Source organism: Dama dama, chromosome 3 (assembly GCF_033118175.1).
Source record: "Dama dama isolate Ldn47 chromosome 3, ASM3311817v1, whole genome shotgun sequence".
In the NCBI taxonomy this organism is placed as follows: Eukaryota; Metazoa; Chordata; class Mammalia; order Artiodactyla; family Cervidae; genus Dama; species Dama dama.
In genome coordinates this window covers 71,066,733-71,081,779 of record NC_083683.1, presented here as the reverse complement: position 1 = coordinate 71,081,779, position 15,047 = coordinate 71,066,733, and the positions used below count along the sequence as shown (strand labels likewise).

At 45.8% G+C, this 15,047-nt stretch overlaps 1 pseudogene; it reads left to right on the top strand.

The window, feature by feature from the left end:
- Positions 1-5,889: 5,889 nt before the first annotated feature.
- LOC133043436 (cytohesin-2-like) lies at positions 5,890-7,029 on the top strand (annotated as a pseudogene).
- The last annotated feature ends 8,018 nt before the right edge of the window (positions 7,030-15,047 follow it).

Here is a 15,047-nt window from a genome sequence, read left to right as displayed (position 1 = left end):
AGAGACTTAGCACGCACACATATGTATATTTATTTTGCACCATTGTAAAGTTGAAAAATCAACCATAAGTTATACAGTTCAAAGGTGGGGGCTGTCTGCAGTCTGATAACTTCTGCTTTTTTAAAGAAATTTATTTTGGCTGTGCTGGGTCTTCGTTGCCTGGCCAGCTACTCTCCAGTTGCAGTTCAAGTGCTTCTCATTGCGATGGCTTCTCTTGTTGCTGAGCTCAGACTCGAGGGCCTGTGGGCTCAGTAATTGCAGCTCCCGGGCTCGAGAGCACAGGCTCAGCCGTGTGGCACATGGACCTAGCTGCTCTGGGGCTTGTAGGATCTTCCCAGATCAGGGATCAAACCCGTGTCTCCTGAATTGGCAGGAGGATTCTTTACCACTGAGTCCCCAAGGAAGTCCAACTTGTGTAAAAAGGACACCCACCTCCAGGCCCCATGGTCCCAAAGACTGTAGGAGAATAGTTACATTCAAGAAGGCTGCGGGGAGACGCTGCCATCGAAGGAGAGCCAGGTTACACTTAGAGCACTAAGGTGAATGTTCAGAAAAGAGACTGAGAATGTAAGTGATTTTGCAGATATTTGATCTTGAGTTCAGTTGTGAAAGGATTTCAAATTTAGGAAGGGGTGTGAAATAAAGTTAGAAGTGATGATATGCAGACTGTAGGAATTTTAGAGATCAGGATATAAGGCATGGCTGGGGAACCCTGGATTCTAATGATAACTGACTGAACAGGGATAAAGGGCATAATGATCTCAAGGGAGATGGCAGTAGAGAAGCTGTGAATGTTGAGTAAAATGGGACTTTTGCCAGGACATGCACAGTTCTGGGGTTCCTACTTGACTGTGCTGACAGAGGTCAGCAGGGAAACATGCAGAAGCTGTTCTTACCCTGAGGATACTGACTCCCTCATTTTTTTAAAAAAATAAGGTTTTGGGAGTTCCCTGGTGGCCTCATGGTCAGGCTTCCAGGCTTTCACAGCTGTGGACTGGGCTCAGGCTCTGGTTGAGGAACTGAGATCCCACAGGTGACATGGAACAGCAAAAATAAAAAAAAATTAAAGTGTACAAATCTGAGTCCTCTCGACTTATCAGGAAACTCTACTCCACCCTTAAAGAGGGACATTTTTAATTCCTAGCCCATGGGTCACTCTCTTGACTCCCGCAGTTGCCAAAAGCATCTGGTTTTATTTCTAGTGACTTTTTTTTTTTGGTCATGCTGTGGGGTATTCGGGATCTTAGTTCCCAACCAAGCATCAAACCTGTGCTGCCTACAGTGGAAGTGTGGAGTCCTACCCAGTGGACCACCAGGGAAGTTCCTATTTCTAGTAGCTTTATCTTGATTCTTGCTCAATAAATAATTTGTTGAAAGAGTGTGTCAGGTGCCAGATCTGTGAGGGAAATAATTTTTTAAAAGATCTTTAAAGTCCTTATTCTTGACCTCTTTGAAGCATGTGACATAATTGATCAATCACTCCTTTTTCTTGAAATGGCTCCCTTCTAGTTCTCGTCAGTCTCTGTGACTGATGACTGACTGGTCTTTCTCTGTCCTTCACTGACTCTGCTGACCTCTAAAATATAAGTGATCTCCTAGATTCTACTCAGGAGCTCTCCATTCCATCACTAATGGTTGCCAAACTTTCTTGGTCACAGTAACTTATTAATATATATATCAATCAACATATATATTTCTCTGCACATATCTGTAAGATTACCACTAATTCATAGATATGAAATCTGTGAATAATAATGATTAGCTGTATATGCACATATATTTTGTTGTTGTTCAGTCGTGTCTGACTCTTTGTGACCCCATGGACTGCAGCACTCCAGGCTTCCCTGTCCTTCATTACCTCCTGGAATTTACTCAAATTCATGTCCATTGAGTTGGTGATGCTAGCTAACCATCTCATCCTCTGCCGCGCCTTCTCCTTTTGCCTTCAGTCTTTCCCAGCATCAGGGTCTTTTCTAATGAGTCAGCTCTTTGCATAAGGTGGCCAGAGTATTGGAGCTTCAGCTTCAGCATCAATCCTTTCAATTAATATTTAGGGTTGATTTTCTTTGGGATTGATTGGTTGGATCTCCTTACAGTCCAAGGGACTCTCAAGAGTCTTCTCCAGCACCACAATCTGAAAGCATCAATTCTTTGCTGCTCAGCCTTCTTTATGGTCCAGCACTCACATCCATACATGACTACTGGAAAAACCATAGCTTTGACTATATAGACCTTTGTCCGCAAAGTGATGTCTCTGCTTTTTAATATGCCGTCTAGGGTTGTCATAGCTTCCAAGCAGCAAGTGTCTTTTAGTTTCGTGGCTGCAGTCACCATCTGCAGTGATTTTGGAGCCAAGGAAAATAAAATCTGTCAGTGGTTCTACTTTGTCCCCATCTATTTGCCATGAAATGATGGGACTGAATGCCATGATCTAGTTTTTTGGATGTTGAATTTTAAGCCAGCTTTTTCACTGTCCTCTTTCATCTTCATCAAGAGGCTCTTTAGTTCCTCTTCACTTTCTGCCATTAGTGTGATATCACCTGCATATCTGAGGTTATTGATATTTCTCGTGGCAGTCTGGATTCCAGCTTGTGAGTCATCCAGCCTGCGATTTCACATGATGTACTTTGCATATAAGTTAAATAAGCAGGGTGACAATATACAGCCTTGACATACTCCTTTGGAACCAGTTAGTTGTTCCGTGTCCACTTCTAACTGTTGCTTCTTGTCCTGAATACAGGTTTCTCAGGAGACAGGTATGGTGTTCTCATGTTCCTGTCTCTTTATGAATTTTCTAGTTTGTTATGATCCACACAGTCAAAGGCTTTAGTGTAGTCAATGAAGAAGAAGTATTTTTTTTAATTCCCTTGCTTTTTCTATGATCCAACGCATGTTGGTAATTTGATACCTTGTTCCTCTTCAGTTCAGGTCATTCACTCAGTCAAGTCCAATGCTTTGAAACCCCATGGACTGCAGCACACCAGGCTTCCCTGTCCATCACCAACTCCCAGAGCTTGCTCACACTCATGTCCATCAAGTCAGTGATGCCATCCAAACATCTCATCCTCTGTCTGCCTTTTCTAAATCCAGCTTGTACATCTGGAAGTTTTCAGTTCACCTACTGTTGAAGCCTAGTTTATTAGGACTTTTGAGGATTTCCTTGATAGCATGTTAAAAGAGTATGGCCATAAATAAAATAAAATCGTTTCTTCTCATACTTCAGGGCTTCCTTTCTCTGTTGGCTTTGAGGCATGAGGGTGGTAAGATATCACTTTTTTTTCTGGCCATGGTGCAAGACTTGTGGGATTTTAGTTCCCCAACCAGGGATTGAAAGCCAGGACCTCAGCAGTGAGAGTACAGAATTGTAGCCACTGGACTGCCAGGAAACCCCTGAGATGTCTTTCTTGTTTTTTGGCTGCATTGGGTCTTATTGTAGCATGTGGGATCTAGTTCCTTGATCTGGGATCAAACCCAGCCCCTCCCACCTCGGCATTGGGAGCTTGGAGTTTTAGCCATTGGACCACCATAGTAGTCCCAGGCCTCATTTTAAAAGGAGCTTGAAAGCTATACCTACTTAATTGAAATATTGTGGGGATTTAAAAAAATGTACTTAATCACACGATGTAGCAGATAATAAAAACTGGATTAATGTCAGTTGTTGTCATTAAATCTACTGTCCATCCTCATTTGGTAGAAAATCTTCCAGTGGAATAGCATAGGGGAGGGTTATAGCCCAGTGCCAGTCTAAGTTAATTATTTTAGCTTTCTGGGTTCTGTTCAGTTCAGTCACTCAGTCATGTCGACTCTTTGTGACCCCATGGACTGCAGCATGCCAGGCCTCCCTGTCTATCACCAACTAACAGAGATTACTCAAACTCATGTCCATTGAGTCGGTGATGCCATCCAACCATCTCATTCTCTGTCATCCCCTTCTCTTTCCGCCTTCAATCTTTCCCAGCATCAGGGGCTTTTCCAATGAGTCAACTCTCCGCATCAAGTGGCCAAAGTTTTGGGGTTTCAGCTTCAACATCAGTCCTTCCAGTGAATATTCAGGACTGATTTTCTTTACGATGGACTGGTTGGATCTCCTTGCAGTCCAAGGGACTCTCAAGAGTCTTCTCCAACACTACAGTTCAAAAGCATCAATTCTTTGGCGCTCAGCTTTCTTTATAGTCCAACTCTTACATCCATACATGACTACTGGAAAAACCATAGCCTTGACTAGAGGGACCTGTGCTGGCAAAGTAATGTCTCTGCTTTTTAATATGCTGTCTAGGTTGGTCATAACTTTCCTTCCAAGGAGTTAGTGTCTTTTAATTTCATGGCTGCAATCACCATCTGCAGTTATTTTGGAGCCCAGAAAAATAAAGTCTGACACTGTTTCCCCATCTATTTCCTATGAAGTGATGGGACCGGATGCCATGATCTTAGTTTTCTGAATGTTGAGCTTTAAGCCAACTTTTTCACTCTCCTCTTTCGCCTTTATCAAGAGGCTCTTTAGTTCTTCGCTTTCTGCCAAAAAGGTGGTGTCATCTGCATATCTGAGGTTATTGATATTTCTCCTGGCAATCTTGATTCCAGCTTGTGCTTCATCCAGCCCAGCATTTCGCATGATGTGCTCTGCACATAAGTTAAATAAGCAGGCTGACAATATACAGCCTTGATGTACTCCTTTCCCAATCTGGAACCAGTCCATTATTCCCTGCCTGGTTCTAACTATTGCTTCTTGACCTGCATACAGATTTCTCAGGAGGCAGGTAAGGTGGTCTGGTATTCCCATCTCTTTCAGAATTTTCCCCAGTTTATTGTGATCCACAGAGTCAAAGGCTTTAGTGTAGTCAATAAAGTAGAAGTAGATGTTTTTCTGGAACTCTCTTACTTTTTCAGTGATCCAACAGATATTGGCAATTTGATCTCTGGTTCCTCTGTCTTTTCTAAATCCAGCCTGAACATCTGGAAGTTCTCAATTCATGTACTGTTGAAGCCTAGCATGGAGAATTTTGAGCATTACTTTGCTAGTGTGTAAGATGAGTGAAATTATATGGTAGTTTGAATATTTTTTGGCATTGCCTTTCTTTGGGATTGGAATGAAAACTGACCTTTTCCAGTCCTGTGGCCACTGCTGCGTTTCTCAAATTTGCTGGCATATTGAGTGCAGCACTTTCACAGCATCATCTTTTAGGATTTGAAATGCTCAACTGGAATTCCATCACCTCCTCTAGCTTTGTTCATAGAGATGCTTCCTAAGACACACTTGACTTCTCATTCCAGGATGTCTGGCTCTAAGTGAGTGATCACACCATCATAGTTATCTGGGTCATTAGGGTTTTTTTGTATAGTTCTTCCATGTATTCTTGCCACCTCTTCTTAATATCTTCTGCTTCTGTTAGGTCCATATCATTTCTGTCCTTTATTGTGCCCATCTTTGCATGAAGTGTTCCCTTCGTATCTCTAGTTTTCTTGAAGAGACTTCTCATCTTTCCCGTTCTGTTGTTTTCCTCTATTTCTTTGCACTGATCACTGAGGAAGACTTGCTTGTCTCTCCTTGCTACTTTGGAACTCTGCCTTCAGATGGGAACATCTTTCCTCTTCTCCTTTGCCTTTGCTTCTCTTCTTTTCTCAGATATTTGTAAGGCCTCCTCAGACAACCAGTTTGCCTTTTTGCATTTCTTTTCCTTGGGGATGGTTTTGATCACCACCTCCTGTACAGTGTCAGGAACCTGCTCTTTTTATTCCAAGGCAGCTATTCCAGTTCCTCCACTATCCTGCTACTCCTTTTGCTTTTTGTTTTCTTTCCCCTTGTTTAGGCAGGGGCAGCAGCCCTCAAGGCATTTGGCTGGCTGACCTGGGCCCACAGGCAAAGTTGGATCCAGCTCTGCCTGTAGGGACATGGCAGCCTCAGAGGACAGAGTCTATGAGCAGCCAGACTGAACTCCTGAAGAGCAGATAGAGCTGGAGAATGTCTCATTGTTGACGCAGAAGCTGCTGCCGAGATCCACCGCCTGTGGTAGGAGCTCAGTGAAGCCAGGAGCGAGGGTGCCTGGAGGCCACTGAGGGCAGTGAGTCCTTGCAAGGGGATCAGAACATGGCAATAGTTAGAAAGAACTTCAACAGGGATCCCAAGAAGGGGGATCAAGTTCTTGGTGGAGAACAAACTTCTCCAGTGCACACCCTCAGGGAGTTACTTCCTGTTTCCTGTTCAAGGGCAAGGGCCTGAACAAGACAGTCATGGGACTACTTAGGGGAGAGGAGAGAGCTGAACCTACCAATGCTCCATAGCTTCATGGTTCTGCATGACTGCTGAGGCCCTCAGGCAATTGCTATGGAGCTTACTGTCTCCCCAGAGAGGGCCAGAAGTTTGATCAGATGATGGAAGCCTTTGCCTGTGGATACTGCAGATGCCACCCTGGGATTATCCAGTCCACAGATGCCTACTATGTACTGTCCTTCACCAGAGATAATGCTGAACACCAGCCTTCACAATCCCAACATCTGGAACAAGTCAGGCCTAGAGCACTTTGTGGCCATGAACCAGCACAGCAAGTAGGGTGGGACCTGCCTAAGGAGCTGATCTGGAACTTCTAGGACCACACCCAAAATGATCCCTTTGAGAGGCCTGAGGATGATCAGGAATGATAATCTGAAATTCTTCAACAGTGCCCAAAATGTGGAAGCAGCACTGGTTAATCCTCCCAGACAACTGTCTCTACTATTTTGAGTTACATGATGGATAAGGAGTCCAGAGGGGTCATCCCCCTGAAGAATCTTAGCATCAGAAAGGTAGGTGACAGCCAGAAATGTAACTACTTTGAGCTTTATATCCGCAATAACAAGGAGCAGCTCATCAAAGCCTGCAAAACACAGGCAGATGGTTGGATGGTTGGGGGAAACCGCGTGGTATACTTGATCTTGGCGCTATGCAGAAGTGGACCAGAGGATCAAGTCCATCCAGGCAGCTGTGAACATGGGCCCTTTCCAGAGTCATTGGTGGCAAGGAAGAAGTGGCTTTGTGTTAACAAAAACCAGTAAGAGCCCTGCCACTTTGTACCCACTCCATTATTTCGTAGAGCTGCCTACCCCAGTGGCTGACTGGGCCCTGCAACTGAGGATCCTGGTGCCCTATTTAGAAAACTGTGCATCCTAGCACCTCGCTCTGATTTGTAATAAACATGCAGTTAGTAATCATTAATTATTTAAACATCAAACAAATTAATAAACAAAAGTAGGAGAGTCCCTACTTGGTGGGGTGGTTATTCTAAATAACACATTAGCAAAGAGAATCCATCAGTGTGCAAAAGAATAATACTCTGCAACTAACTCAAGATTATTTTTGGAATGCAGGGGTGGTTTAATAAGGAAACCAATTACTATAATTTATTATGATTGTATTAGGATTATTATTAATGAAAGCTGAAAAACTTTTTACAAGTCAGTGTTTATGCATAACAATATAAATAATAAGTCTAAGTAAATAAGAATTCAAGGAAACAATTTAAATTAAAGCTATGTTATATCCAAACAAATTGCAAATATTATCCTAAATGGTAAAACACTACAGCAATGTTTAAATCATAAACTAGTAGGGATGGCCTATTACCATTTATTGTTATTGTGTAATTTTTATCAAAATTACAGAAGAATGTGGTTTAAAAGAGTCATTCAATTCTATATATTATGAAAAAATAACCAGCCCCCACAGCCTTACTCCCCATTTCCACTCAGAGACAACCTCTTATAAAGGCAAACATAGAGAAATCAATATCTTTTCTCTGTTTTAGCAATAGGCACCTGGGAAACCACCATAGACTGCTAATGAGGAAGGAACTATGCGGGAAGAGTGCCAGGACTACTGCTCTGGCTAACAGAAAGTAACAGGGATCTAGTCTAATCATACCAGGCTGTTCGTGAAACGATTGTTTTCAAGACTTTGAACATCAGGTAACAAAGGCTAGTGGTTACTTAAAAATTACAGATCAATGAAGTGAACCCTATGATTGTCTCAGTTTAGTGCCTGGAGATAAGTTCCGGGTCATGGCACGAGGAGGAAGAATCTAGGAGGAACCTGGCCATTACCTTGAGTAAAGGAGGTGGATAAGTAAATTGATGCTTTTGAGAATTGACGCTTTTGAACTGTGGTGTTGGAGAAGACTCTTGAGAGCCCCTTGGACTTCAAGGAGATCCATCCAGTCCATCCTGAAGGAGATCAGTCCTGGGTGTTCATTGAAAGGGCTGATGCTGAGGCTGAAACTCCAATACTTTGGCCACCTGATGCGAAGAGCTGACTCATTTGAAAAGACCCTGATGCTGGGAAAGATTGAGGGCAGGAGGAGAAGGGGACGACAGAGGATGAGATGGCTGGATGGCATCACTGCCTTGATGGACATGGGTTTGAGCAAACTCTGGGAGCTGGTGATGGACAGGGAGGCCTGGCGTGCTGCGGTCCACGGGGTCGCAAGGAGTGGGACACATTGAGTGACTGAACTGGACTGAGAGCAGCTGGAGGCCGAGGTGTCATGGGATAAAGTGTCAGAAAAGAGAGATGCACACAGAAAGATTTCTAGAAGTCTTTAGGGGTTCCCTCTTAGGTCTTTTCCTGAGTATTGTTTAGTGCAGATACCTGAGGAAAGAACCTTTAGGGTGGGGAAAGAACCACCTGAAACAAAGACAGCTTTGAATGTAAGATAAGATCAGGAATAATGCTTATTCCCACCAGCCAGGGTAGAAAACCTCATAAATGATTAAGTGTACTTAGGAGAGTTTGCTTCAGTACTGGGAAAAAATTAGCCCTAGACCAAGCTCTGCCCTGCCCTCATCTAACAAAGTTTAAAAGTAAGACCTAAAAGAATCAAACTGTTTGCAAGTAATTTAACTGCACCTCAGAAAAAAATCTCAAGAATGTTTATAGAAATACAAAAACATCGAGAATCCAACAAAGTAATATTCATGTCAGAGTACTCAATCAAAAATTAACATAAGGGCCTTCTTGGTGGCTCAGTAGTAAAGAATCTGCCTGCCAATGCAAGAGACAAGTTCAAATCCTGGTTGGGGAAGATTCCACGTGTGGGAGGGCAACAACTACTGAGATCATGCTCTAGGGCCCCTGAGCTGCAACCTTTGAGCCTGTGTGTGGCAACTGTTGAAACCTTTCTGCCTAGAGCCTGTGCTCTTCAAAAGAGAAGCCACTGCAATGAGAAGCTCATACACAATGAAGAGTTCCACTCATTGCAGCTGTAATATTGCAAATGATGCTGCCAACAAGGGGTTAAATTCCAAAGTACACAAACAGCTCATACAACTCAGTATCAAAAAAAACAACCCAATCAAAACAATGGGCAGAAAACCTCAATAGACATTCCCCAAAGAAGACACAGATGGTCCACAGGCACATAGAAAGATGCTCAGTATTGCTAATTGTCACCTCACACTAGAGGAAGCCCACGGGCAGTAATGAAGACCCAGCACAGCTGTAAATAAGAACAAAAGTATTATTTTTAAAAAAGGACTGCCCAGGTAGGGGACATGGGCCCACCCCTCGTCTGGGAAGATCCCACATGCCATGTGTGCTAAGCCTGTGTGCTATAGCTACCGAGCCCACGCACCCTAGAGCCTGTGCACCGCAGCAAAGAGTAGCTCCCTCATGCCGCAACTAGAGAAAGCCCACGTGTAGCAACGAAGATCAGCATAGCCAAAAATAATAAGATTTTTAGACGAATGATTGTTTAAAAATACACGCACCCTAGTGTTCATAGCAGCACTGTTTCCAAGACATGGAAGCACCTACATCAACAGGAGGCTGTGACGGGGTCAGGATGACAAGACTTTTCTTAAAAAAAAAAAAAACACAAGATAAAATTTACCTTTTTAATCATTTTTTAAGTGTACAGTTCAGTGGGATTATGCTCTTGTCATTGTGCAACATCACCACCATCCGTCTCCAGAAATTTTTCATATTCCCCAACTAAACTTCTGTACCCGTTAAAACACATTCTCCCTTCCTTTCTCCCCCAACCTCTGGCAACCACCGTTCTGTTTTCTGTTTTTGTGAATTTGACTAATCTAGGTACTTCATATATGTGAAATCATATGCATTAATATTTGTCTCTTTTGACTGGCTTATTTCACTTAGCTTAATATCAAGGTTTACTCTTATAGCATGTGCCAGACTTTCTTCCTTTTAAAGCAGAATAATATTCCATTATACATATATACTGCATTTTGCCTTTTCCTTCATCTCCAAGGGACACTTAGGTTGTTTCTTCGTTTTGACTATTGTGAATAATGCTGCATGGGTGTATAGAAGTCTCCAAGGTCCTGATTTTGACTGGAGTATATATATACCCAGAGTGGAACTGCTAGATCACATAGTAATTCTATTTTTGATTTTTTAAGAATTGCCATACCATTTTCTTTAGCAGCTGAAGTACTATATAGTCCCATCAACAGAGCACAGGTGTTCCCATCCTTCACATCCTCGCTTGTCATCTATTTTATTTTTTGATAGCAGTCATTCTAATGCTTGTGAGGTGGTATCTCACTGTAGTTTTGATTTGCATTTCCCTAATGATTTGTGATGTTGAGCATCTTTCCATGTGCTTATTGGCTATTTGAATAACCTCTTTGGAGAAATGTCTATTCAAGTCCTTTGCCCAGTAAGTTGTAGTTATTTGTACACTGTAGATATTAACCTATTATAGCCCCCAAATTGTCATTTGCAGGTACTTTTCCCCAACTTCTGAGTTGTCTTTTTACTTTGTTGATTTGTGTCCTTTGATACAAAGAAATTTAAAATTTTGGTGAAACCTAATTTATCTAATTCCTTCTTTTGTTGCTTGTGCTTTTGTTGTTTTATAAATCATTGCCAAATTCAAGACCATGAAGATTTCCCCCTGTTTTCTTCTGAGAGTTCTATCATTTTAGGTCTTACATTTAGGTCTTTGATCCATTTGTAGTTATTGTTTATTTTTTATATATATTTTTGGCCACACCATGAGGCTTATGGGATCTTAGTTCCCTGACCAGGGGACTGAATTTAGGCTCACAGCAGTGAAAGTGCTGACTCTTAACCACTAGACTGCCAGGGAATTCCTTGCAGCTAATTTTTGTATATGGGGTAAAATAAGGGTCCAGCTTCATTCTTTTGCATGTGGATATCTAGTTTTCCTGACACAATTTGTTGCAAGGACCAAGTTACTTTTTTTTTTAAATTAATTTTTGGCTGCACTGCATGGCTTGCAGGATGTTAGTTCCCCGACCAGGAACTGAGCCCATGCCCTCGGCAGTGGCAGTGAGGATGTAGTGTCCTAACCACTGGACCACCTGGGAATTCCTTTTTTTTTTTTTTTTAACGTGACTGAATGAATAGCTGTGTCATTCATTAACTGTATTAGCAGGAAATACATAAGGGAAAATTTTGACAGGCTAGATAATGTTAAGAAAGTTAATTTGAAGAAAGACAAATGCAGCCATGCATGAAGTGTCCATCCACTGGACTTAGCAACTAGGTGCCCTGGATGAGAAACAGTTCCTGGAGAAGTAGAGATAAAAGGAAGACAACAGTGGACTGGGAAGGGAATGAATACATCTATCATCATAGATAAATCTTGGAAAGTAAGTTGAAATGAAAAGCAATTTGCATGAAGATATGTAATATACAATTTTATTTAAAGTTTTAAAATTGCAGAACACTAACTTTTTTGGTATATTATAAATGTATGTTAGGAGTAGGAACCCATGTATAGGAGTTTAAAAAGTCAATTTTGGGGATTTCCCTGTCGGCCCAGTGGTTGTCTGTCTCCCAGTGCAGGGGGGCATGGGTTTGACCCCAGACTGGGGAACGAAGAGCCCAAACACTGCACGGCATGGCCTAAAAAAGCAAAATGATACAAGAATCCGTTTTTAAGTGAATGGGGCTTCCCTTGTGGCCCAGTGGTGAAGAATTGGCCTGCCAATGCAGGAGGTACAGGTTCAATCCCTGGTCAGGGAAGATCCTGCTAAGCCCCTGAGCCACAACTACTGAGCCCACACACCCTAGAGCCAGTGCTCTGAATCATGAGACGCCACTGCAATGAGAAGCCCGCGAAACTCAGCTAGAGAGTAGCCCACGCTCGCTGCAACTAGAGAAAAGCCCGTGCTGCAGTGAAGACTGCAGCGCAGTCAAAAATAAAGAAAATTTAAGTGAATGGTTGAAACGTGAACTCTCGCTAAGTAAATAAACTGGCCCATTAGGAAGCTTTTCATTTTTCATTTAAAAACACATGTTTATCTCTACCTTTGATTGCACTGGGTCTTCGTTGCTGCATCCGGGCTTTCTCCAGTTGTAGAGCATGGGCTTCTCATCGCAGGGGCCTCTTGCTGTGGGCACAGCCTCTGTCTAGGCATTGCGGTCCTCTGTTAGGCATTGCGGTCCTCTGTTATAGGCACTGCGGTCCTCTGTTGGGCGTCGCGGTCCTCTGTTGGGCGTCGCGGTCCTCTGTTGGGCGTCGCGGTCCTCTGTTGGGCGTCGTGGTCCTCTGTTGGGCGTCGCGGTCCTCTGTTAGGCACTGCGCTCTTCTGTTAGGTGTCGCGGTCCTCTGTTAGGCATTGCGGTCCTCTGTTGGGCGTCGCGGTCCTCTGTTGGGCGTCACGGTCCTCTGTTGGGCGTTGCGCCCTTCTGTTAGGCGTCGCGGTCCTCTGTTAGGCATTGCGGTCCTCTGTTGGGCGTCGCGGTCCTCTGTTAGGCGTCGCGGTCCTCTGTTAGGTGTTGCGGCCTTCTGTTAGGCATCGCGGTCCTCTGTTAGGCACTGCGCTCTTCTGTTAGGTGTCGCGGTCCTCTGTTAGGCGTTGCGGTCCTCTGTTAGGCGTTGCGCTCTTCTGTTAGGCATCGCGGTCCTCTGTTAGGTGTTGCGGTCCTCTGTTAGGCATTGCGGTCCTCTGTTGGGCGTCGCGGTCCTCTGTTAGGTGTTGCGGTCCTCTGTTGGGCGTCGCGGTCCTCTGTTAGGTGTTGCGGCCTTCTGTTAGGCATCGCGGTCCTCTGTTAGGCACTGAGCTCTTCTGTTAGGTGTCGCGGTCCTCTGTTAGGCATTGCGGTCCTCTGTTGGGCGTCGCGGTCCTCTGTTGGGCGTCACGGTCCTCTGTTGGGCGTCGCGGTCCTCTGTTAGGCACTGCGCTCTTCTGTTAGGTGTCGCGGTCCTCTGTTAGGCATTGCGGTCCTCTGTTGGGCGTCGCGGTCCTCTGTTGGGCGTCACGGTCCTCTGTTGGGTGTTGCGCCCTTCTGTTAGGCGTCGCGGTCCTCTGTTAGGCACTGCGCTCTTCTGTTAGGTGTCGCGGTCCTCTGTTAGGCGTCGCGGTCCTCTGTTAGGTGTTGCGGCCTTCTGTTAGGCATCGCGGTCCTCTGTTAGGCACTGCGCTCTTCTGTTAGGTGTCGCGGTCCTCTGTTAGGTGTTGCGGTCCTCTGTTAGGCGTTGCGCTCTTCTGTTAGGCATCGCGGTCCTCTGTTAGGTGTTGCGGTCCTCTGTTAGGTGTCGCGGTCCTCTGTTAGGCATTGCGGTCCTCTGTTGGGCGTCGCGGTCCTCTGTTAGGCATTGCGGTCCTCTGTTGGGCGTCGCGGTCCTCTGTTGGGTGTCGCGGTCCTCTGTTAGGTGTTGCGGCCTTCTGTTAGGCGTCGCGGTCCTCTGTTAGGCATTGCGGTCCTCTGTTGGGCGTCGCGGTCCTCTGTTAGGTGTTGCGGCCTTCTGTTAGGCATCGCGGTCCTCTGTTAGGCACTGCGCTCTTCTGTTAGGTGTCGCGGTCCTCTGTTAGGCATTGTGGTCCTCTGTTGGGCGTCGCGGTCCTCTGTTGGGCGTCGCGGTTCTCTGTTAGGTGTCGCGGTCCTCTGTTGGGCGTCGCGGTCCTCTGTTAGGCATTGCGGTCCTCTGTTGGGCGTCGCGGTCCTCTGTTGGGCGTCACGGTCCTCTGTTAGGCGTTGCGCCCTTCTGTTAGGCGTCGCGGTCCTCTGTTAGGCACTGCGCTCTTCTGTTAGGTGTCGCGGTCCTCTGTTAGGCGTCGCGGTCCTCTGTTAGGTGTTGCGGCCTTCTGTTAGGCATCGCGGTCCTCTGTTAGGCACTGCGCTCTTCTGTTAGGTGTCGCGGTCCTCTGTTAGGCGTTGCGGTCCTCTGTTAGGCGTTGCGGTCCTCTGTTAGGCATCGCGGTCCTCTGTTAGGTGTTGCGGTCCTCTGTTAGGCACTGCGGTCCTCTGTTGGGCGTCGCGGTCCTCTGTTGGGCGTCGCGGTCCTCTGTTGGGTGTCGCGGTCCTCTGTTGGGCGTCGCGGTCCTCTGTTAGGCATTGCGGTCCTCTGTTGGGCGTCGTGGTCCTCTGTTAGGTGTTGCGGTCCTCTGTTAGGTGTCGCGGTCCTCTGTTAGGCATTGCGGTCCTCTGTTGGGCGTCGCGGTCCTCTGTTAGGCATTGCGGTCCTCTGTTGGGCGTCGCGGTCCTCTGTTGGGTGTCGCGGTCCTCTGTTAGGTGTTGCGGCCTTCTGTTAGGCGTCGCGGTCCTCTGTTAGGCATTGCGGTCCTCTGTTGGGCGTCGCGGTCCTCTGTTAGGTGTTGCGGCCTTCTGTTAGGCATCGCGGTCCTCTGTTAGGCACTGCGCTCTTCTGTTAGGTGTCGCGGTCCTCTGTTAGGCATTGTGGTCCTCTGTTGGGCGTCGCGGTCCTCTGTTGGGCGTCGCGGTTCTCTGTTAGGTGTCGCGGTCCTCTGTTGGGCGTCGCGGTCCTCTGTTAGGCATTGCGGTCCTCTGTTGGGCGTCGCGGTCCTCTGTTGGGCGTCACGGTCCTCTGTTAGGCGTTGCGCCCTTCTGTTAGGCGTCGCGGTCCTCTGTTAGGCACTGCGCTCTTCTGTTAGGTGTCGCGGTCCTCTGTTAGGCGTCGCGGTCCTCTGTTAGGTGTTGCGGCCTTCTGTTAGGCATCGCGGTCCTCTGTTAGGCACTGCGCTCTTCTGTTAGGTGTCGCGGTCCTCTGTTAGGCGTTGCGGTCCTCTGTTAGGCGTTGCGGTCCTCTGTTAGGCATCGCGGTCCTCTGTTAGGTGTTGCGGTC